The sequence below is a fragment of the Aptenodytes patagonicus genome, chromosome 5 (genome assembly GCF_965638725.1).
Source record: "Aptenodytes patagonicus chromosome 5, bAptPat1.pri.cur, whole genome shotgun sequence".
Lineage (NCBI taxonomy): Eukaryota > Metazoa > Chordata > Aves > Sphenisciformes > Spheniscidae > Aptenodytes > Aptenodytes patagonicus.
This window is the reverse complement of record NC_134953.1, coordinates 71939261-71962075: the sequence shown is the minus strand read 5'-3', so window position 1 is coordinate 71962075 and position 22815 is coordinate 71939261.

The window sequence follows — 22815 nt, the reverse complement described above, 5'->3', positions numbered from 1 at the left end:
AGGCTATTCTGCTCTTGCTTAAAATACCGAATTCCTGTGAGCGAGTTCAATATGGAGACGTGAAGCCTGAGGAAGTCCCCGAGGTGCCAGCAGCGAAGCTGTTCAATGAATGCCATTGCACAACACGCCCCAGTGGTCCTGCCAAACTCCTCCTCCAGCAGGAAGCCTGGCAACAAGGCACTCAACCAGTTGAACAAAAACTACAAGCTTTGCACCATGCAAGCGATTTGCCAACAACCAGTAGCCTGCAGGCTGGATACTGTTACCTAGTTATTAATGAATGCTGCTGATTAACCTTTTGAAAGTACTTTGTCCACCACACCTACTGGTGGGAACCTGCAGTGGTAATGCTCAGGGGAGCTTGCTGACATAGGAGCGAGATTGGGGATAGTGAATAGGCACCCCAAGAAGTGACAATGACTTTAAGAGTTGGATACAAGCCAGGACAGTTCTTCCAGAGACCTCTGGGAATGGGGGGAGGGTAAGCTTTTTTCAAGCTTTTAAAAAGTTATTAGCATACAGACTTCACTGTAACCTACACTGTATCTCTGGCTGCTGTGCTTGATTGAAAACAAATTAAAATTTTGTTCAGAAGGCTTCTTATTATGCCCCTGCAGTAAATTAGGCAGAGACTGTGACGCCCCCCCAACTGTTTTCATCCATGTTCGAAGCCCAAAACTCCTCAAAGTAATGCACTGCTGAAACCTAGAAGACGGCATCTAAAGCACTCAAAAATGATGTGCCAGGCTCCTAAGAATCATGAGGGTACTTTAAAACTCTGGCAAAAAAAACTTTTGTATTTATATTTCTTTTAATTTTTTGCCTTTTTCTTGGTCATACCTCCCAAGCATTCTTGAGCTTTCTTTTCTTTAGAAAACATCAAATAAACAAGAAGTCAAGACTCAGCGAAAGGGTCGTGAAATAGAATGAATCTAGGGGCAAGAACACCAAGAAACATAAAATTCTGAATTACTACAAAGTCTGCACGAAGATACTGAGAGTTGATGACTACAGCAAAAGTGTACAGAATAAGCAAATACGAAGGAACTGCCGAGAAAAAAAAAATTGCACAAAAAGCATATTATAAAGAGGGGAAAACCCAAAATTCAATTAAAAAACACAACAAAAAACCCAGCCTCACTTTATCTATTACCACAAAAAGACTGCTTATGCATACCTTCACTGGGGGATCTGCAATACACTATTTTAAAGATTGTTCTGTTTTCTCAATTTAACAAAACTCTTAATTTTTAAGCCAAAAACACAGTTAAAAAAAAAAAAAAAGACTTCTTGCCTAAATCCTCCTTTAGGTTGAGATTTCACACAACAGTTTAGCCAGTTTGACAGCTTGGCACTGTTGATTGGGGAAGCAGCCTCTCTCCCCTGCATTGTTCCCGGCCATGTGGTCTTACTTCTTCCCTTGTGCTGAAACCGGCACTTGTCTGACACCCCAGTAAAAAAATATTCCGCTCTCTAAATTAAAAAAAAATATATTTTTTTTCTTCTGCAGATATTTTTGTTTGTTTTTAAAAAAAAACATCAAGGAGAAGTAGGTGAGACTGCTTTATAGTCCTATGAAACCTCACCCTTAGTTCCATTCCTGGAACTATGGAGCAGACATTTGTGTTTTGTGCCTGTTCTGCTCATTCTACTATTACCCATTTCATTTCATTAAATAAAAATATTAAATGCAGTGTCATTCTCCTCATAAATTAATAAAAATGATGCAAAAGGGTAGGTTATAGCCCCCTGTGCAAACTGCTAACAAGAGCAGGATATGAGAACTAAAGCCGAGTTTCCCTCTGACTTCCACACTACGGACTGACACTGTACTGGGCATGGACCAAGGCAGGCTATCAGGCATCAGCTAGACTGAAGACCAAGAAAAGAAAAAATTACAAATCATTTGCCATATTCTGCCTTCATTTACACTCTTGCAACCTGGTTGACATTTCACTGCTTCAGCTTCCCCTCACAGTAGAATTTGGGTTTGTGTATACAGATTAGTTAGACTTTCCTTGTTTTCATGACATTACTACCATTTAAATAAAGGACCTGTTTTTGTTCTCTCCTGTTTCTGGGAGGGATAAATTTCTTTTTGAATGTTCTTATAACGGGATGGAAAAATCAGTGCTTGTGCTATAATCCACAGACCACAAAGGGATGTCCATTACTTTACATTAGCCAAAAATTTTTCTTTGGGCAATGTTATTACCAGACACAAAAAAAAGAAAAAAATATTGCTGAAAACAAAACTTAGTTTCCTATATTCAACCCTGATTCTTACTCTTAAGAGTAGTCTCATTACTATCTGTGGTGCAAACAGGACATGGGAGGATTCAGGCTACTAAACCCAGAGATTATTCAAAAGTTAACACGTGTTTTTTATTTACAGAAACAGAACAAAAGGGACTCTAATTGAAACAGATCATTTAAATAAAACCAGCATACTACTTATGCAGATAGTATACTTATGCAGATACACACGTGGCACACATGCACACCCAGCCAGAGCTTCCAGTGTTTTCTGGCTCCTGGTGTTACACGTAGGAACCTAGTGGGCCCAAAAAGCCTGGTGCACGTGCCAGGATTTTCTGGGTATCCAGGCTCCCCTGTACAAATCTGGGAGTCACCGGGGAGTCACAAGGGGAGCCTCTGCTAAAATGGAGCAAGATCCCCAGCTGCCTCTCAGGAAATTTGTCTGTGTTTCATCAAATCCAGCATATTCCTGAGAAAAATCTGAGGATATTTGATGAAGTGACATTTCCCTGATCATTTTCCTTATTGTTCTTTTTTAAGAGACAGCTGAAATTATTTAGATTGCTTGTTAAAAGAAACAAACACAGGAAATGAAACCGGATGAAAATAATTTCTTAATTTTGAGGGTGCACTAAGGTGGAGCAATCCTTACCAAAGATAAATGAAAATGTAAACACACTGATTTCAATCAAGAGCACTTTTCATAAGAATATTTCACTCACTAGTTGCTGCTGATGGCTCCCTGTTCCTTTTAGAGGTGTCTTACCCATTCTGGAATATACACAAGAGTTCAAGTGTTGCATAATTACACAAAACAGGGCCTATACAAGAATATCCTGTTTTGCTTCCTGTACACTCACTAGGGTGGCTCAGCTGAATCCTTGACAACATCTAGCTCCACGAAGAAAACATCAAGACTCCTTGCTGATAGCAGTTTTTTACCTAGAGCTTCTCAGCAGTTGGGCTGTTTAGCCCCAAAGTGTAAGCAGACAATCACCCTATTGTTTACTTTCTAGTCAGAAGGAGCATTACTGCTTTTCTTCACTGTCCATGGCCTCTGTAATCCTAGCAGTCATGTTCACTCAGCAGTAAGTCTAAATATGTGCTTCCCAAAGGAGTTTCAAATCCATGACATAGATTAGCGTCACTGTGGTTTGACGCTATCTGTGACAGATTCCACAGTAATTAACATTTTAAACCATGGTCAATACTGAAATCATTTGATGAGGATTCACTCTATCCCCCAAATCGTGAGAAATTAACAAATTTAAGGGGTGGTATTATTATTATTATAAAGTGAATAGGCTGTGGAGGACAATGTATCTTTCAAAAACCCTGTCAGCATTGCTCCATCTCATTACATATCACTATATCTTAGAAAAAGGAGCGATTCAATTGTGTGATGGTGAATCATGAAACTTCACAAACATTCAAGGAACACACATGCCACTACAAATTAACCATTAGCACTGCATGGTATTCATCCTTTCTGTCACACACTGTGGGAAGCACGCCTTATTAGCATGGAAGCACGGAGCAATAGTATCTGAGCATACTTAACATTCGCTTACCTTGGAAGAAAGAGCACACAATTGCAGTCTTAAACAAAAAACCCAATCCCCAAAATGCTGCAGCTCTATTCCTTTCCACATTTAATCCCAGGATTTAAAAATTACAAAATTGAATCCTAAAGCCTTTTCTTTCCCCTCTTCCAGTTCACTGTTTTTTACAATGAAATGTAGTTTTTGCATTTTTAATCAGCCTTAATCATAAACAAGGCAGACATCACAATTGCGGCTATTCCAGGGTTCCCCCTCACACACTTTTTTGGTTTTGAATTTCAATAGTACCCTCGACTGGGGGTCTTCCTGGATCCCAGATGTCGAATTATATGGTCTGTCCTATTCTTCTTATAGTGGCAATCCAGTTCCCTGTTAAGTTTCACAGGAATCTGAATAGCTATTCTGAAATCACCCATTTCTTCCTGAATTGTATTACAACTGAACTTAATTTTGTCATCTTGATTATTAAGAAATAGTTCTCCTTAACTTAGTTTCTTAGAAATATCTGCTCTCTTTCTTTCTCTTTTATCTCTTAGTAATATGAAGCACCCTGTGCAAATCCTTAAAAAAAAATAAAAATCTACATTTAGCATCAGTGTTCCTGTTTGAGGTCCTGTGCGGTCTATAAAACCTCGAGAAAGGGGCCCACTTCCCATACCTATCCTACTTACATGCTGTTTTATTTAAGAATCAAGAGTACATTTTACAACCACTTTGCCATGTTAAAAAAGGAGAAACATAAAAGTGACTTTCAGGGGGAGGGTAGACTTATGTTTTGTTTCACTAGCTTCTTCCAGAGTAAACTTGTAAAATAAAAAGATATAAATGCCAAACAATTTTGTAAAAGCTAATGTAGCAGTAAACCAGAGCCTCCCACTGACCTAGAAAGAGAACTGGTATTTTAAACCTGTACTGCTTTAATGTACGTTTCATACATATACGTATTTGAAATTTCAATTTTTTCTAAGTGTAACCCAACACTACGGAATCACACACATCTCAGAAATTACTCCTACCCACTCCTAGTTCAAATAGTAACAGAGGCTTGCTGGCAGATAAGGTTAACATTGTGTAAGGTATTTGAACTAGCAGAGCAGTTCAGATATGTAACACAATGCATCACGAAAGCAAGTCATGGCCTTTGGCACCCCTGCTCATACTATTATTAATTATGCATTTCCTCATCTTATTAGTGTTTGAATGGATGTAAAAAACAAAAAATGCTGCCCTAAAGGATATTACAGCCATACTACAGCCTGACTTCTTTCTGGGATTAATAACAGAGGAACCAGTCCTACAAGTGACCTTTGGCTTGTATGTCCTCAAGACAATTTTGTTTTTGGATAGATTACATGGACGACTGTTATCTGGCTTTGGGAGGGATCATTTCTTCAGAGATATTGAGGACCCTGTTGAGCTACATGGCAGCAGTCAACCTGCTTTTACAAAAGAAAAAAAAAAATTCTGTTGAGACTCAACCATATCAGCAAACCATTGAATTACTGAATAATCTCAGACTACCTGCAGACTCAGGCATATCTCTGCGTTCAGTACATTATGATTGTAATTTCATAATTTGCTTTTAAATCATAAAGATCTAAAACCCCTATACTTATAATAGCTGAATTACTATCATTTTAGATAAGTTAGGAGCTGAAGTTTATCTGAAGTTATCTAAATTTGCCTGTAAAGTTATAGACTTGTAAAGTTATCTGAACATGTACAAAAGTCTCAGCTCCTAACTTTAGATATGTTTGTGACGTATCTTTAAGCAATTCTATTTCCCAAGCAGTATGCTTTATTAGCATTATCAAAAGGACTAACTAAACTCCCATTGTTCATGCTGTACTAATTTACAGCAACATCTGCTGGATAACCTAGAGCTGTAATAACAGAGACCCTGACATACTGAAGTGACAGAACAATATGAGACATGGCTATGGGAAGGCAAGGGTTAGATAAGAGGATAAGAGAAGGCTTTCACATCAAAGACTTTGCTTCGCAATGACACCTACCCTTCGCTACTGCCTGTGCCATTGATTTCATGACTTGTCCAGGTTGCCAGTTCATCTAGAAGGCTCCCCAGTTTATGAGAGGTTGTATCAGAAACAATAAAGTCAGATGGCAGTTTTGTATGCCTTGGGGGACAAAGTAGATCCATATGCTATGGAAAATGATAGAAAAACTAGAATGATTTTACTCTATTCCACAGTCATTTAATGTTTTAGCTAGCATTAAGTTTAAGTGCACCTTATAGTGTTAGTACCTCAATTTTGACAGCCAAAAGTTCTGCTCTCTTTAAGAGCAAAAATGTTTAAAACTCCCACATTCACATTAGTAAGTCAATAACAAGAGTATTTGCTTTGATAGTCTTGTTGACACACAATAGTTGAGGCAGTTTTATTATTTTTTTATTATGGCAGGAGTATCTTTAGGGCAAAGTCTCTGGGAGAAACACTATTAAATACTTAGCCTGGACAAAACCTTCTTGCAGAGGAGTTTTCAATTGCTTTTCAGCTGCACTGTGGTTTATTGTTTGCTTTAAATCAGGCCAGAGTCTAAGCTACGTACCACGGTGTCTGTTAAAAAATCATTATGGTGCAATTAAAAACAATGTTAAAGGTGGAATTTCCCGCTCCCCTCTCTCTGTATAACTGTTGTACGCTTCCTCTGTGCCTTTCATGATTATCTGCACCAGCTCTGGTCAGGAGATACAGCTGTCATGAAACACTCAACAGATGGCAGTGGCTGGGTGATGCTTCATCCATTTTTGGATGCTCTACTGACATTTGAGCTCATGCCTTCTATAAATGCTGTCATGCCCCTGACTCCTTTTAGCCAACACAAGCCTACAACGTGCAGTGACAATATTCATCTTTCCAAAGGAATAGAGATAAATTGAACTGCCCTTATGAAAAGCAATATAAAATACTTAAATTTAGTGTCCTTTAAAATTTTTAACCATTATAGATAGATATGGCTAGAAAATAGATAGACTGATAAATTGGTAGATGGATCTCCTTTCTTACTGCTGTTTCATCCTTAAGCTCTTTTATTCTTATAAGGCTCTTCAGAGATTGATTTAGCTTATAAAGAACAGCAATTTCTCTCCAGTTTTAGGAAACTGCTAGGAACTAGAATGCTTTGAAAAGAAATTGATTAGCACTTCTTTAAAAAGAAAGGAAAACAGCTAAAAGATACACAGTATCTTTGAGCTTTTCAGGTAGTAAAGGCTGCTTAGCGTTTTATCTTAAATTAAGTTTTAAAGCTTACTCCTATTGCATTTTTGATACAGTTAGAGTCAAATTGGAAGAAGCAGCAGCTGGTGGAATGGAAGACATAAGACTGCCTTTGTGTTTGTTTGGGTTTTTGTTTATTTTAAAACAGCTTTATAGTAGTACCATCTAATGTAATTGTTTGGTATGGAGAGACTGTGACAATCCCTGTATGCGTCCCACATAGGGAACTACATTTCTTGCTTCCCAAGGTTCAATCCCAGTCACTGTGGTTCCTGACATAAAAACAAACAGGAGATAAGAGATGGAGAGAGAAGAGGTGGATAAACTCATGTACTTAATCATAGGGATTAAGAAAGACTTCTTGGGAATGGCGGGTACTGGTATTTTGTCCTGACCTAGGAGTGGTGGCTACATTTTTCTCATACTGTTTCCAGCACAACTCATTCTAAATACAGGATGTTCAGAGACTATCACTGCAAACATAGCTGATGTGTTTAATTGCACAAACACTTGATGATGCCCTTCACTATGAGGCCCATTTTTTTAATGTTGTTAAGAACTGTGAGATTTACAAGTTAATTTATACCCTAATAGTGATGAAAGAAAATGTAAGGGCTACATCGTTTTGCCAACAGTCCTTGCTGAACAGCCAGGAGATATTTAACCAAGTACGTAGGTAAGCAAGATACACCGTCTAGTGTGATGAAAGGGAAACCAAAGTTAGGAAGTATGATCTAGTTCTTCAAGCCTAAACCTAGATTTAGCATTGGAAGTAATAGCAGAATGATGCCATGACAGTGTGAAGGGACAGTCAGAAGTGGGAGTTACTTTTTACAGCTCAGCAGTAGATTATGTCTGTGTGAAGTTATGCAAGTTATTAAGATCTCTTAAATAATCTTAATAGAAATTAATTTCCACAAACACAACTTATTATTTACTAACACTAGCCATGTTTGACTACTACAGAATACAGCTGACTGATGTAAATGCTTACAGATTTCAAATTAGTCAAAGGATCTCCACATTGCTGTCTTTTCACTCTGTCAGGTTTAAGGGCAATGACTGGAGACAGGCCAATTTCAATCACTTCTCATACTGTATTCCTTTCTGTTATCCTTCAACTGTTAAGACAGTAAGAGAAAGGAGCACTCAGTCTATATCTGAGCCTATAATTAATCAATAGGATCAATAGGATCACAGCCACTTATTTTCAACATAAAAAAACCCTACATGGTTTGCCTGTACAAAAGCTTCATTTATTGAACATTTAATTCCCAAATTGCAGCTCTAGAGACAGCAAGCTACCAAGAGAATCTAATGGCGACATCTTAATTTAGCAGTGCCTATTGTTTCATTTATTCTTGGGCTGCACAGTCAGACAACATCCTTGCTAGATCAGGACAGTCAGATGTGGCCAACTAATCTGCACTAATCAGTTAATAAGCCTTTGGACCTCAGAGAACAACGGGAACATACATGATTCAGGCTGGGCACAATCACATATATAACTGTATGTCTGAGCATTAGAAATGAAAGAGGTGCTAAATCTGTATACCAAAGGGTTAATCTTCTTTCTCACTGCCTAGAAGTCCTCTGGATCCTATTTTCACTACGCACCCATGCCAAGAGTGCAGACAGCGATTCCCATGAATTTCTGTCTTTAAGACAACACTCTTCTCTGATGCCTCAGCAAGTATCAAAGAATATGTAATACATGCATTTATCATAGGTTCACATCCCCTTAAATACTCTCACTTATTTAAACACTATTTACCTCATGTTCCAGAAAAGTATGTTCTCTAGTTGTAGCCATATCATTTGTTATTTTTGCTGTTTTGTGCCATTGCATTCATTATCTAATGTATGAAGAGAGTGAAGTAAAAAAGTATAGTTCTTTGCAGCACTGGCTTTTGCATTTACAGGCTCTTTTGTACTAGCTTCAGAACCCTGTATCTTACATCAAGAAAGAAGAGGAGGATACGGAAGAAACCACAGAAGGATTTTGAACTCCTCTTCTGTAACTTGTAAACTTAAGCTATGGAGAAGTCTGCAGTGCATCCGTGTATCTGTAAGTCTGGATAGCATTACTGTTTCATGCAGCATTTCCCATCTGATATGTTTATCCCACAGAGTTCCATGGAGCTATATTAATGAATGGAACATTACTAGTGGTTATAGTTGCATTCTGAGTTGAAAACCCAAGAACCACCTGTTATGCACTTCATACAAATAACAGTGTAACATTGAAAGTTTTCATACAAATTCTAGCTATAAGTCACCTCATAAGACAGTAATTTTCCTTGTAAAAAAGGGTAAGAGTAATCCCTTTCTTTCATATGTACATGACTTTGCCTTATTTCAGCATCATTAACTTAGTGAGTGGGCATTTCATGTTTTTCTTGGCTTTTGGTATAGATGAGGTTATAGAAGTTTGAGCTGAGAGCTGTATGGTAATGGTTACTTCTTTTGTTATATCATTCTTGAGCATACAACAATGAAAAACGATAAAGGACTGACAGCATAAACACTGGGAAAAGCAGTAACAAACACCCTGCAAACACACAAAACAGCAAAGCTGAGCAAAAAATTCACGCTGCAAAGATTCACAAGCCACAGCTGATCTGTTTGAGCACTGTGAGACTACACACAATAGCGAGCTTTCCAGTACTAATCCGTTCTGACATTTTATAGAAACTAATTCTTGCAGACAAATAAAAGTCTAGTTTGGAACAATTTTATTCAGGCCATCAGCATCCTTCCTGATTTGATCTGATTTTCAAATAGCATATGTTTTTCTGTTTGTGGTCTTCACATCCTGCATAAAAGCAAGATAAAACTAGCAAATGCAGCATTCACAAGAAAGCTATCTGGCAGGTACAACTTAAACAGATTTTAAGGCAGAACAATCACATAACAGGGAGAAAGTTGAACAAGAACAGAATTACCAATTTCTATATATTTGATATATATGTATGTCTATTAACACATATGCACACACATTGGGAATTTTAACAAAACGTTGTTTTATCAGTTCTTCAACTGGGTATATACTGATCATCAGTCACTGGCTGAAACCCTAAAAAAATGCTATTTGGGGGGGAGGTTTTGTGTGGCTTGAGTACTGACCCTTCTGTCAGTGTTTCACTACATTATTTTAAAGAGCAACTCTTTGCATGTGAGGAGACAGATGCTGGCGATTTAGGCAGGCCAACACGCCACAGTACTTTTACTCAGCTGATATTTAATGATTTACCATTTAATGCAGTTCATCTTTCATAACCCCGGGTTCAAACAGAAGCAGCTGCTATTAGGGATGCAACGGTATTGAACTTCCAACCAAAGGCATAGGAGAGCTTCTTTTATAGCTCTAGCTACTGGACCCATCTGGCTCTTCACTTAAGTACTGCAAATGAAGGAGAGAAACACTTTGCTTCCCATCAGTGAGGTCCTGAACAGAATGCATAATTATTCAGAATAAATGCTTTCCAGTCAAAACTAGCTGCATTAACAACACATTCCCAAACTTTGGTAGATGAAAACAATTTAATCCATCTTATTATCTAAAGAACACTCTGATGAAATCAGAAGCATATAAAAAGAGGAATCATACTTACTTGAAATAATTTTTAATACCAACATCCCCAAGTCTGATCATGAGGAAACTGGATCAGTGTTTCTAAAGCAGTTCCTTCTGGAAATGAAAGACTAATTTTTGATTTACCTCCATTTTGAAACAAGAAGGGGGAGAGAGGAAAGGGAGAGTTTGTAGGCTTGTAGGATGTAGCAGAAACTGATGTATGGTTTCTTTCTAGTAGGAGACTTGCATTATTGAGGCACGAGGCTTGCTGTTCCCCAATACCCCAGCTCCGAGCGCTCTAACTAAAGTAGTATTCCCCTCCTCCAGCAACTTAAATGAAATGCAAGCCTTTAGAGGTGCTTTTGATTTTTCTTTTCATCACTTTGAAGGAGAAAGCCTGCAAGTGCTAGAAATGTTATCAAACAGGTTGCTTGAAAAAGACCTTTTAAATAAAAAATCCTTTCCTAATGCAATAAACTTCTACTTTTATTTTTATTCTTGTGGAGATCTGACAGGAAGTAGATTATGGCAGAACTACATTTACCTCCAATTCCTACCAACATCTGTAAATTAGGATTTGCAAGAAAAGAAGTGGATTATGGACTTCCATTACAATTACAGGGCTACAGAACAACAACTGTTGCCTAGTTATGATTAAAGCTAATCCTTTCATTGCCCACAGTGGACCAAAGAAATTTTCATATCTTAAGTGTAAAAGTAGGTGTCTTTTGTTATCAGAGCTTTTAAAGAAGAGGTCTCCAAGCACAACACAATTTTAAAATACAGGAATCTGTCAGGACTTACATGCAACTTCACTTGTTTTTGGTTTCTCTCCACATCTAAGAATATGAACTCACTTTATAATTATTACAGGATTCAGTCTCAATATGGACTATAATTTTGGTGACGCTACTTTTTACTATTGAAAGCTCTTCAGAGCATACAACAGCAAGCATTGCTAGTGTCAAAATCAGCTCTGGATGGGTTCTCCATTGCTTGTTCTACCCAATATTATTATTGTTCTAGCACATTGGGAGAAGTGGAGCCAATTCACCTCACTTTTCCATTATTTGCCAGTTTTCAGTCCTTCCTTTTTCCCCAAGAATACTAAATCTAAATTGCAGCATTTGACTCAAAGATATAAAAATTTATGAGAGACTTGGAAAGAGTTTGGCTAAATCTAAAGTTTATGCTGAATTAGCAGAATATCTTTTTGTAGTTTAGAGAGATTCTCAAAGACACTGCTTTGCTTCCAAGTGTTGATTTCCCTTAAAAGCTAAACAGGATAACCACATACAACTCCTTGTCAAGCTTTATCAATTTTATATTACCAGAATCAGGTTAAACTTGGCCACTTTCCTTGTATTTTGTAAGCCTCTCCCTGTCCTGTTTTTCCCTTAAACTTCATCCTTCAAACACACATACAAATGAACAATTGGGGGCCAGAAGTTTATGCTATGTTTGTAGGAATCCCTGAGATGCTTGGCTGATTGTTTTCTTTCAAAGAGGTAATACCTAATAAATATTCCATTTAACGCCACTTACAAGTGGCATTAAGCAGGAAAAGGCCAGGAACTAGGTTATAAAGAGGTTCTATCCAGCATCCTCCATGGTTTTTCCTCTGGGAGCTTCCAAAAGTCAGTACTCTAATGAAAAAATGATGCTGCTTTGAATGCTTTTTTTGGTGTGAATAGCAGCTTCAACTGGATAGTTGTGGTGCAAGAGGCACTTATACTTGCCAGTGTTTGTAAACAAAAGCTGCAGAAGAAAGCAGACCCTCTTCTCCTTCCTGCTGCTTCTTGGCATCCTAAGGGTCTTACACAGCCAATTCTTCCGTGCAAGATGGGCTAAAGAACAGTTTAAGTACTGTTTTAGTTATCCTTGCCCAAAACTTCAAAACCTGCTCAGGTAATCCCTAGCTCTTGGAGCACCTCAAGTCTGGAGGAATTTGCAGGTTAGGCAGCAGAAGTCCGCAGATGCCAGAAGTTTGTCGGTTTGTTGTTGTTTTTGTTTGTTTGTTTTTCTTACACATGGCAGCCAGTGCTGAGTCCACACAGTGAATTAGGATCTTTCAGATTTCTAGTCAAGGCAATCCATGAAGTTCCTTGCAAAGGAACTGAAGCACCCTGATACCCTAAGGATTTCTAAATCTTCCTTATGGAGAAGGACTCCAAGTTCTAAATCCCCAAATCCTTCTGATGCAACAAAATGCCTTCTCAGTACGCATCCAACACTTTTGTCCAGGGTTTTGTGAACTTTGGTTGCTTTGGTGGCTGCTTAGCTTACAGGAATTTTGGTATCTTCCAGGTTTTGCTAGTCATAATTAAGTATATTTAAGTCATATTTTCAAAGGATTTTCAAAGTAGGTACTTCCCAGCTTCATAGCTAGACAGGCCTAGTATATTTATCTGCAAGAAGTTAGTTGAAAGGGGAATAACAACACTTGCCCTGATTATAACAGTCACCAAAAACATGTCAGGGCTGAGGTCCAGTTATGACCTCCTCAACAGAAAGATACAAGTTTGTACCTCTGACAGCAACTCGAAGAAGAGAACTTAACATCTCATATATAGGGAGTGAAAAAGCTGAAACTGTTGGATAAGAGCAGGAAAAAAATGCTACAGGGATAGAAATAGTTTTGCTTTTAAGGGCCTAGCCATTTAATTACAGAAGATGAATCAAGGTTGCAAATGCTATCTGAAAAATAGTACCTAGGACCTGGATTACCTGTTGCAAATTAAGACATAAGTACACCCCTATCATATGATGAGTATGTGTCAGCCGAGAGAGCATCTAAGCACTAAGTCACCTGATTTGACACACATACCAACTGCTATCCTGTGACCAGGATTACGTATGCCATTTATCAGGATCTCCTCCTATGCACATTTTATTCACATAACTGTGCATTCATTTTTGTGATAGTGTCAGATCCTACAGAAAGTGGGGGAACATGCCAAAGGCACATAGGCTATCAGCCTGGCAGAATGACTAATGCAGCCCACAGTTTTTCCCCTTTCTTTCCTGAGAACCTTCAGACAAAGAAGCAGGCCAGGAGGATCTGGCAGGCAAGGCAGTCTACAGTGCATAGGCCTGACCTATCTGTGACAGAGCAACTTATCTCTTAGCATGCTCAAATTCTTCAGACGCCTTCTCATTTGCTAATGTATTTGCTGTGTTGATTAAATAGTTTTGTAGCTGTAACAGAGACACTGTCACACTCTCCAACCCTGCTACACCAACACCTGTGTGTGGGCAGGCAAAAATGAATCATTCCTTACTGCATACTCAAGTCTAGTTCACTTTTCACTAGTATCAGAGCATTTCTTGAACCTTTCAACACTCTTGTGCTGCGTTATATTTTTGCCAGATGTATCAGCTTTAACATTGTCCAAGTCTAATTTTTCTGCCTCTGAAGTTCTTAGGTCCTATTCCTAAGAACTATTCCTCTGTCCTTAGCAACATTCACGACATTTCTCCACCAAATATATATTAATAAATTCACAGACTCTGCTATTATTCTTTCCTCAAGAGAGCAAAATGAAATTACTAGCCCACCATACATCCTTGTAAAGCCTTTCTAGACACTTCACCAAGCCAAACTCTTAACCCTTCAGCCAGATTTCAAAAAAACATCAGTTTTCATTAATGCATATGTGATTTAGTAAGACTGTTAAGTGATAAAGTTTTGATTTTTGTAAAATGCTTAGCCTCAGAAAATTCCCCAACACACTAATGCAAGCACATTAGTAAATGTATACAGCATGGTTTTATAAAGAATTATGTGTTGTTAGGGTTTTTTTCTTAAACCTCTAATCACATTACAATCATGATCTTGTCTGCTGCTTCACTACTTGTTCCCTTGTTTTTCTACGATTAGATATTAAATGCAAGTTGTCATAACTACCAGATTTACTTGACAAGTAGCATACTTTTCCATTTTCTAGGAGAAAAAACGAGTCCTAAAGAAGTCAGCTCAAAGCCTTCATATAATCACTGCCCAAAGAGTATATTTTCTTAAAATTTATGTGTGCTAAGGTTCCTTCCAAATTAAATTATCCTATCTGCTAAGTTTCTGCAAAGTTTTTAATCAAAAGAGAATTTTATTGATATTATAGCTTTACTCAAGAAAAGTAAAGACAGATAAAATGGTGTTTAGCATCTTAATGTTTGGATTTACCCTCCTCCCTCCCAATACATTTACTCTCCCAAGTATTAACTACTATAAGTTTCTGGTACCTCTCAAGGAAGAAATTACAGTAAGATTTCTTGGAAGTAAAAGGGGAAGTAGTGGTATGAAGTTTTTTTGGCAATGCCATCTCTTAAGATTGGCTATTTGGATCTTCACTCTAAAATAAATTGTGGCCTACGATAAAAATAATCTGATATCTCAGTTTCCATAGAGGATCTCAGTTCTGTTGTTATCCCCTCCAAACACTAGAATCAACCTGTGACCTCAGTAAGAAATCTATGGACATTGGAAGAGAAGACTATCATAATTAAAACTGACTGTGGGAAAAGAAAAGTTTGTCCATAATTACACTTATGCAAAGTGTTTACAGGCTGAACAGAAGTCACACTTGTCTGTTTCTTATCAGATTGTTTCTAAGGAAGAAGCTAGAAATATTTGTTTGACAACCACTTATTTTGTAATGAGGTCAGCATGTTCATTTCATTTGTTTTTCTTCAAGTAATACTTAGTCCCACACCTTCAACTAAAGGACAAAGACTATTATTGCACAGTATTAGCAGGAAGCTTATGAAAATACAGAACAGAGGTTGCTTAACAACATAATACAATGGACAAAGAAATTTGACAACATTGAAAGCTAAAAGGTTTTTAGATAATGTTAAGTATTTGATTACACAAAAGAAATATTCTGTAAATATACGTAAATTACTTGGCATGGCTGTATCTGGAATAATTTCTATTTAATCTGCTATTTCTCATATGCTACCTACAGTAGCTAATAACTAGTATTGTTTCAATACACTTAAGACCATAGTACTTTGGGAAAACTTTGGTTTGCGAGTCTGCCTTTGTTTCATATCTACAAATTCCCATTACCAAGAACTCAAGGGTGGTGTCCTTCCTCAGTGCTGGATGGACAATAACTTGCTTACCCTGTGTATTCTGACTGAGGAATGTCATTTGTGCAGAGGAAATTGAATCCAACAATTTTCATCTCTAGCTGGCAAAGTGTTACCTTGGAGATACTGCAATGTGATAAATGCATTATTGGTCAGTAGTGACTGGATAAAAGCAATGTTGTCAGGCAGGCTTTCAGATGTAATATGAACAGGAGAATGGGAAAACCAAAGCCAACTCAAAGGACTTTCCTTTCCTTGAACATCAGATGTCAACCTCAATATGATGATAATAGGAACTACTTTCTATTTGTGATCGAATAACAGTGATAGCTCTTCCTTTATTTAGGGTCCTTTCATCTTTTTAGATCAAGTACTTTATAGGCTTTAGACAAAGATTATTCCCTCACATCCACCTACCACTGACATACAGTCAGCCTTTGGGATGCCAGTGAAGAGTGCCAGCAGTGCCACGTAGCAGGTTCCAGAAGGGGAAGTAAAAAAGAATTAATCCAGCTGAAACTACAGGGGAACAGCAGAAAGGACAACATAATGACCCAAAATGGAACTTGGCCAAGATACCAGGCTTAACAATCATGCAAGGAGCTGAGCAACTGTTACAGTTTAGTTTTGTGTCTCATCAGCCATGGTAAACCCAGCCAAAACACCACTGCTGAGCCCTGTGCTGATGAACTGATTTAGTACTCCTCTTGCCTCTGTAAGTGGCGATAGGTGTCATCTATTAATTTGCCAACAACCCTGACTGCAACACCCAAGTCTCTATTGTTCTCCTTTCCAAGCCATGCACAACCCAGTTTACTTAATAGAGTATGACAAAGTTGCAAGGCAGTATGGCTAAAGAGACAGGCATTCGAGAGGATAATGATCTGTCAGCAGGGCTGTGGCAAAAGGAATTTACACAAAGATTAATCAATGTTTACAGCTCTTCTTATTTATGAGAACAAAGTGCTGTTCCTACCTGCCACCAATTTATGATTTTCAAGAAAGAAAAAAAGAAAAATAAAGAAAAGGAGCATCACTTCTTAGCTGAGGGATGGGAATATTGTTCTGTATACTCTGCAAGCCCCAGTTTTAGTAGGTATAGACCCATAGTTATTTTTTCAGTGGGGGACCAATGTTTAGTAGACACTGGATGCATCATTTACACACTGCTTGAAGGTACTTGCATATTATGGTAAAGTTACCTGAGTAAAAAAACCCAAAACACCAGAAAAACACACACTATCAATTTGCCTCCATGAGCTACCACAGCTGTCATGATTCACGGTGATTTGAGAATTAAACAATCTTTTCTTTAGGAGTTTCTGTAATTCAAGAAAGGAAGTGAGTGTGTCCTTTTAAGATGCAGCACACAATTAGAGGTGATATGACAGAACACACAGTAAGATCCGTACAAAGTAGGATTTGAGGAACTTCTTAATAACCTGAAAACTGGAACATGAGTTAAAAAAATCAACTTATTGATTTCTACATCATATTTACAAGAGCTAGTGTTGTGAAATATGAATTATAGCTTCCTATGCCAGTATAAGCCCTGAGCCCCAATGGGATCCATCCTAATGAGAACAAGTGGGTCAACACTGCTAGCTTCATTCAGTCATTTCCCAATAAGGATGATAGGTTTATACTCTGTGTCTGCCTGATGGGAGTAGCTCTCGCTTATACCCGTCTCAGTCTTTCCTGGCCACAGCACCCAGGTAGGTGGCAGTGCAGACGTTAAAGCTCTTTTCTTGCTGCTGTCATCCTTCCCTCCTCCTACCATGAAGGAGGCTCTGCCTCAGGGGCCCTGCACCACATACCAACGTTCGGGTGGAGCAAATTCAGAATAACTCAATTACAGATGATAAGGTTACTCTAGATCTGCCCAACTTTCATTAAGACAGGAATCTCTCTTAGGACAAGCCAGCATGAAATGGGACCGATTTGGCATGGGTTTAATAGGCAGATTTATGAGTTGGCAATTTCTGTTTTCTTCTCTGCCTCATGGGGTTTGCAGATCCTGGTTAGGAAGGTGGTTTCCCCATGCCTCTGGGGAATGCCACTCGCCTGCAAGCCTCACCCGGCTGCTTCTCAAAGGAGCAGCCCCTTTACCCACCCTTCCCTGTGATAAACTCCCTGAACGTGGAGTCAGGGCAAAACAATGGCAAGTGACAGTGACTGAACTGTATAAACATGTTGACAACTGATTAAGCAAAAATAAAACAAGACTCAAATAGCTCTTCTGCATAATTCCCGATTTGCATAACCAAAAGGGTGGCAAGACTCCAGCCACCATTCGTTTCCTGCAGCAGCCAGAATAATTCAGTTTGGAGCGCTCCTTTGCCAACAGGAATTTCAAAACTCTGCGGGGCACAAGAGAGCCTCAGCAGCCGCTCAGGCTCACAGCCGGCCACCAAGGCGGCAAAGCCTCCCACCATGGTCACAGAGGGGCAGCAGGGTTTTGTTGAAGCTGCTCCTCAGCAGACTCACAGGAGCACAAGCAGGCTAAAGGCCACAACAACAGACAGCAGAGACACCACATATTATAGACCTGAACAGGAGACAAACTGCAGTGCACCAACTGCGGTCAGCACTTCATCTATGAAATTACCTCAGCTAAAGGAAGAAGGCATCCCAAGGTGTAATAAAGCAAAAACGGATGTCTCTTGCTAGACAAAACTCAGTGAACCACTAACCTTGAGCAGAGAGGTTATTGAGATTATCTAATACTATACTGTGCTCTCTAAAGCATCTCTAAATTTTGGGCAATAATTGCCAGCTCCGTTCCAACAAAAAAAAACAAACCTGGAGAGTATTTAATCATTTTGCCACCACTATGTACTGGGCTGGGCTGTGCTTCTCTGCAGTCTTTAGCATCTCCCACACTCCTTAGTGAAATCTTACTCGCAAGTGCACAGCTTTCCGCAGGGAGCTTTGGTGAGGGTTTGACTCTTACAAAACTGACAATGTTTTTGGGGGTGTTTTGGTTTTGGTTTCTGGGTGGTTTTTTTTTTGTTTTTGCTTTTGGTTTTTTTTTTTAACATTACAATTTCCAAATTATCTGATATGGAAATTAAATTTCCTTTAACAATAACAAACCAATGTCAGCAAGGCAAATATTGTGGCATTACCACGGCTGGAAGAAACTCTTGCTGTGAAGCCAGGAGTGTTGCAGGCTGCTTGCAAAGCCATCAGGTTGCATCTATGCAGAGGTTAGTCTGATGCTTATTTCAAAGCAGAATTTTAACTCTGTTTACATATAGGTCTAAATAAGCTCAGCTGAAATCTGACCATTTTTCAAGGGGTACAGATGCATGCACTGTTTGGCCAAGCCTTCTTTAAAGCTGCTTGAAACTGTTTAGGAAACTCAGTTTAATAGAAAACTATTGTTAGATTGGTGATCCCATTTCTTATAAGGTAGTCGGAAAACATTCCTGCTAGTAGAACACTTCAGCTCCACAAAATAAAACCAGAACAGTCCAGTTCCTGCTATTTCTACCATGGCCACTACAGTAGAAGAGTTTTGCAAAGTCACAACATCATAACTGTCTTGACTGTATCCTGTTCTCATTAATCCAGTTCTCCTGGACAATAAATGAAGGATTTTAAAATATTTTTTGTGTTCAGAGAGGACCTTGCTTTTGTGAAGATTTTCAAGACCTCTTTTATGCGAAGAAAAGGGAGTTAGGTTGAGTTTTCTTCTTCAGCCAGAGGCAATCTGTAGTAGTATTCCTCTTCTTTTAGTTTTCCGAGAGCTGAGATGACAGTGTCTTCAAATGAGAGTGCCCCCGCCCCGTGCCTATGCACTGAAGCCAGACACTGTAACAAAGTTAAAAATAGTATTGGACTATCTACTCCCAATCTGTACAGGCTGCTTTGCTTTCAGGTTTCTGCTTTTTTAGGATTTCTACTAAAAACTGAGGATCAGGTCAGTTATATTCAAAATGTTCAGGTTTGTTGACCCTTCTTTTCTATAGTTGCTTATGTTCTCCTTTCCCCGTATACACACTCCTCTAACTCTTGCGCCCCAGTCTCCAATGTTTAACTGTTGTCACAAAGGGCTGTCTATCCCCACTCCTTGTGCAGTGAGCTCCACAAAACCAACCCTGGATTTGTATAGCTGAACATTCCCCCCTCCTCCTTTCCCCCAAGCTCTCAGCACAGTTTACACTGCATCTTTCCCGACTAGCTGGTTGTCTATACTGTCAGCATTATCCCCTCAAAGCTCCCATGCCCCTGGTACTTTCCATATTTCCCTTGGCTACTAATTTCTGAGGAAGGATCCCTGGCAGGATATCACTTCTTTTGTTTGTTACCCCACCTTAGCTGTCCTACATGAAGAGCCTGGACTTCCTTGGAAACTGAAAACACAGACACACCTACAGTTTTTGTGCATCTGCACAGACACTACACCTTCCTTAAGGTCAGCATGGGTCCCACCATATGCAAAGAGGGGTACTAACAGCACAGGAAAGAGCATTTGGCTGCCTGTGGGCCCACTGTGTGTCTCCCCATGAGCCATCCCATTCATTGGGTTGGTATCCCATCCCTTGCTGCTGCTACCACAATTTGTCAAAATAAATGGCCTCTGAGATTGCAAACTCTCCCCCTCCCCCAAATCCAAGCCAACAACTCTCAAAAGGGAAAGCAGTGGGAAGCAAAGAAGAGATGGAGGAAGAGAGGCAATGACTGATGGAGTTCCTTGGGACTTCCATTACCCTCATCTTGAAAGCTTCCAGGTCCCCAGAGGATGCCTTTGCCCTACTTCTATGGTTTGGTGTCAATTCTTAGTCCAGCTGAGAAAATGAATGTCAGAGCCTCTGAAGTAATTCAAATAAACCTATGAGATAATGATAGTGGTGACTCACAATTGGGGTAATGAAGATGCTTCCATGAGAGCCATGAAATATATCCAAGATTTCCTGTTTAAAGTTAGCATGGATGACCAGTATTTCTGATGGGAGAGAAAGACAAGCTGATGATCCAAAAGAATTAAGGAAAATTATTTAAACTCAAGTATCAAGATAGAACCCCACCAAGTGTTTTTATCAGTGGTCTGTCAGTTTCTGAAAGACAGCCACTAACAATGAAAGGAGAGCCTGAGATCAGAGATAAGGCAAAACCCAGTTATATTAACATTGGATGTATGTGTGTGCCTTTACACAACAATGTGTGCAAGTACATGAATGTGCATTCACATAGAAAACCCAACACAATAAAGTCCTGCATTTAGCACACCTATCTAATGACGAGCTTTTTTTCCAGATTTCTTATGTAAATGCACATTACCAGTGCCTATGCTGACACTTTGGATTTTTTACACTTAATTAGCATAAAATCTTTGGAGCCCTGCTTTCTTATCTCTATTATCCAAATGTGGGAAAGAAGCTGACAGCAGATCTCTAACAGCCAAATAAGTATGACCAACATAAATGATTAGAAGATTTCCATGTTCTTTAAAAAGCAGAATTATTAGAGGAAGATTATTTAGATTTCTTTTAAGGGAAAAAACCTCTAAAGCAATGAAAATATCTGTTTATTGTTGAGCAAAGTGAATATCTAATTTGGACTGGAAATAGCAAATCTACTATTTCTTTATTTCTGAAAAAATTATCAGAGGTGAGAACATGAAATAATTGGAAATTCTTGATTTGCTAAGAAATACCTCTTCACCACATAAACCCCAACTTACTTTCTTTGTTTATACATCCACAAACATTCCATTTTTGGATCTTACTTTGGCTGAAGAAGATATATGATCCATAATATAATTTGTTGTGGCTTGACATATCACATAGATGAATTCTTTGATCTGCATTAGCTAACCCTGGAACAAATTATTGAAAGCTACTGCTGACTTTGATATCCTGCCTTTATATCTTCACCAAAACTAGCACTGGCTTGAAGCTATTCATAGAATGCCCTTGGATAATGTGATAGATTGTACGTGAATTCAGCCTATAATAATTCTGGAGGCAGTAATGACAAAAGAAGACTGTCCAGATCTTGGACTAGCAAGGGCTTTTTTTTTTTTTTTAAACTAAAGAAAACTGGTATCCAGTGTTCATTTTCTTGCTGCTAAAATAGCCATAGAATAAATCACACAAAGCTGAAGTCTGGTTGTATCTGTAGCAGCATGCATTTACTGACCAGAGAGAAAAATCTGAATCCAAATACACTCTAGTCCCATTAGTTAAACTCTCAATAAAGTAGTAAAATGCAACTACAATTTTGTTGTTAACTTAAGCAATATGATATCATTATTAATAAAATGGCTTAGTATTTAGTCTAACTAGAAACTGAAGATACAGATCCCAATATGTTATTCCTTACAGCTGTTAAGACCAATACAAAGGCTTTAGGCCATCTTTGAGCTGCATGTTTTAGGAGCAGCAGCCCAGTGAGAAAGAGGGGAAGGAGACTTTGAGAGACATGTCTTACAAAAAGCTGTTCATATTTTCCTAGTGCAGAGCTAAGTTAGTCCACTTAAATTTACAGCGACTCTTGAGGATCTTAAAAGGAAGCTTCCCACACCTCTGTGGCCAATGCATCATTACAAAAACCCATCGTACCATTAGTCCCAGACTAAGATAAGGGACAGTACATCTTTTGTCCCACTCCAACACTGCCTTACTCTGGGAATACCAGACAGGGTTTTGTCCACAGAAAAGCACTTTTATAAGGACAGGAAGAAATAAAATAGCCAGATCACCAAAGAGACTATCTCCTTGTAAGGAAGAGTCTACACACAAGGCACAATTTGAACTGTTTAAGTTATCAGAATATTAATGATATGCAAAAATAAATTTAGCCAAATAACATAATAAAAAACAAAACAGTGAATCCTTTCATCTGTAGGGCAAACAAGATAAATCTGAAAAATGCCATTTGGTGAGACCATACCCTCCCAATCCATCCAGAGCAAATACATTCACAGCAGACAGTGCAAGGGATAGAAAATACATGGCCTTTTTCTTCCAGATGTCTCAGGGAAGAAAATAATGAGGCACAAGAAGACAGATTTATGTTGTTTCATGAAAACAGTGTTCTCTTTCTGCCTCTCTTAAATTTGCTTTACTTCTAAGAACAA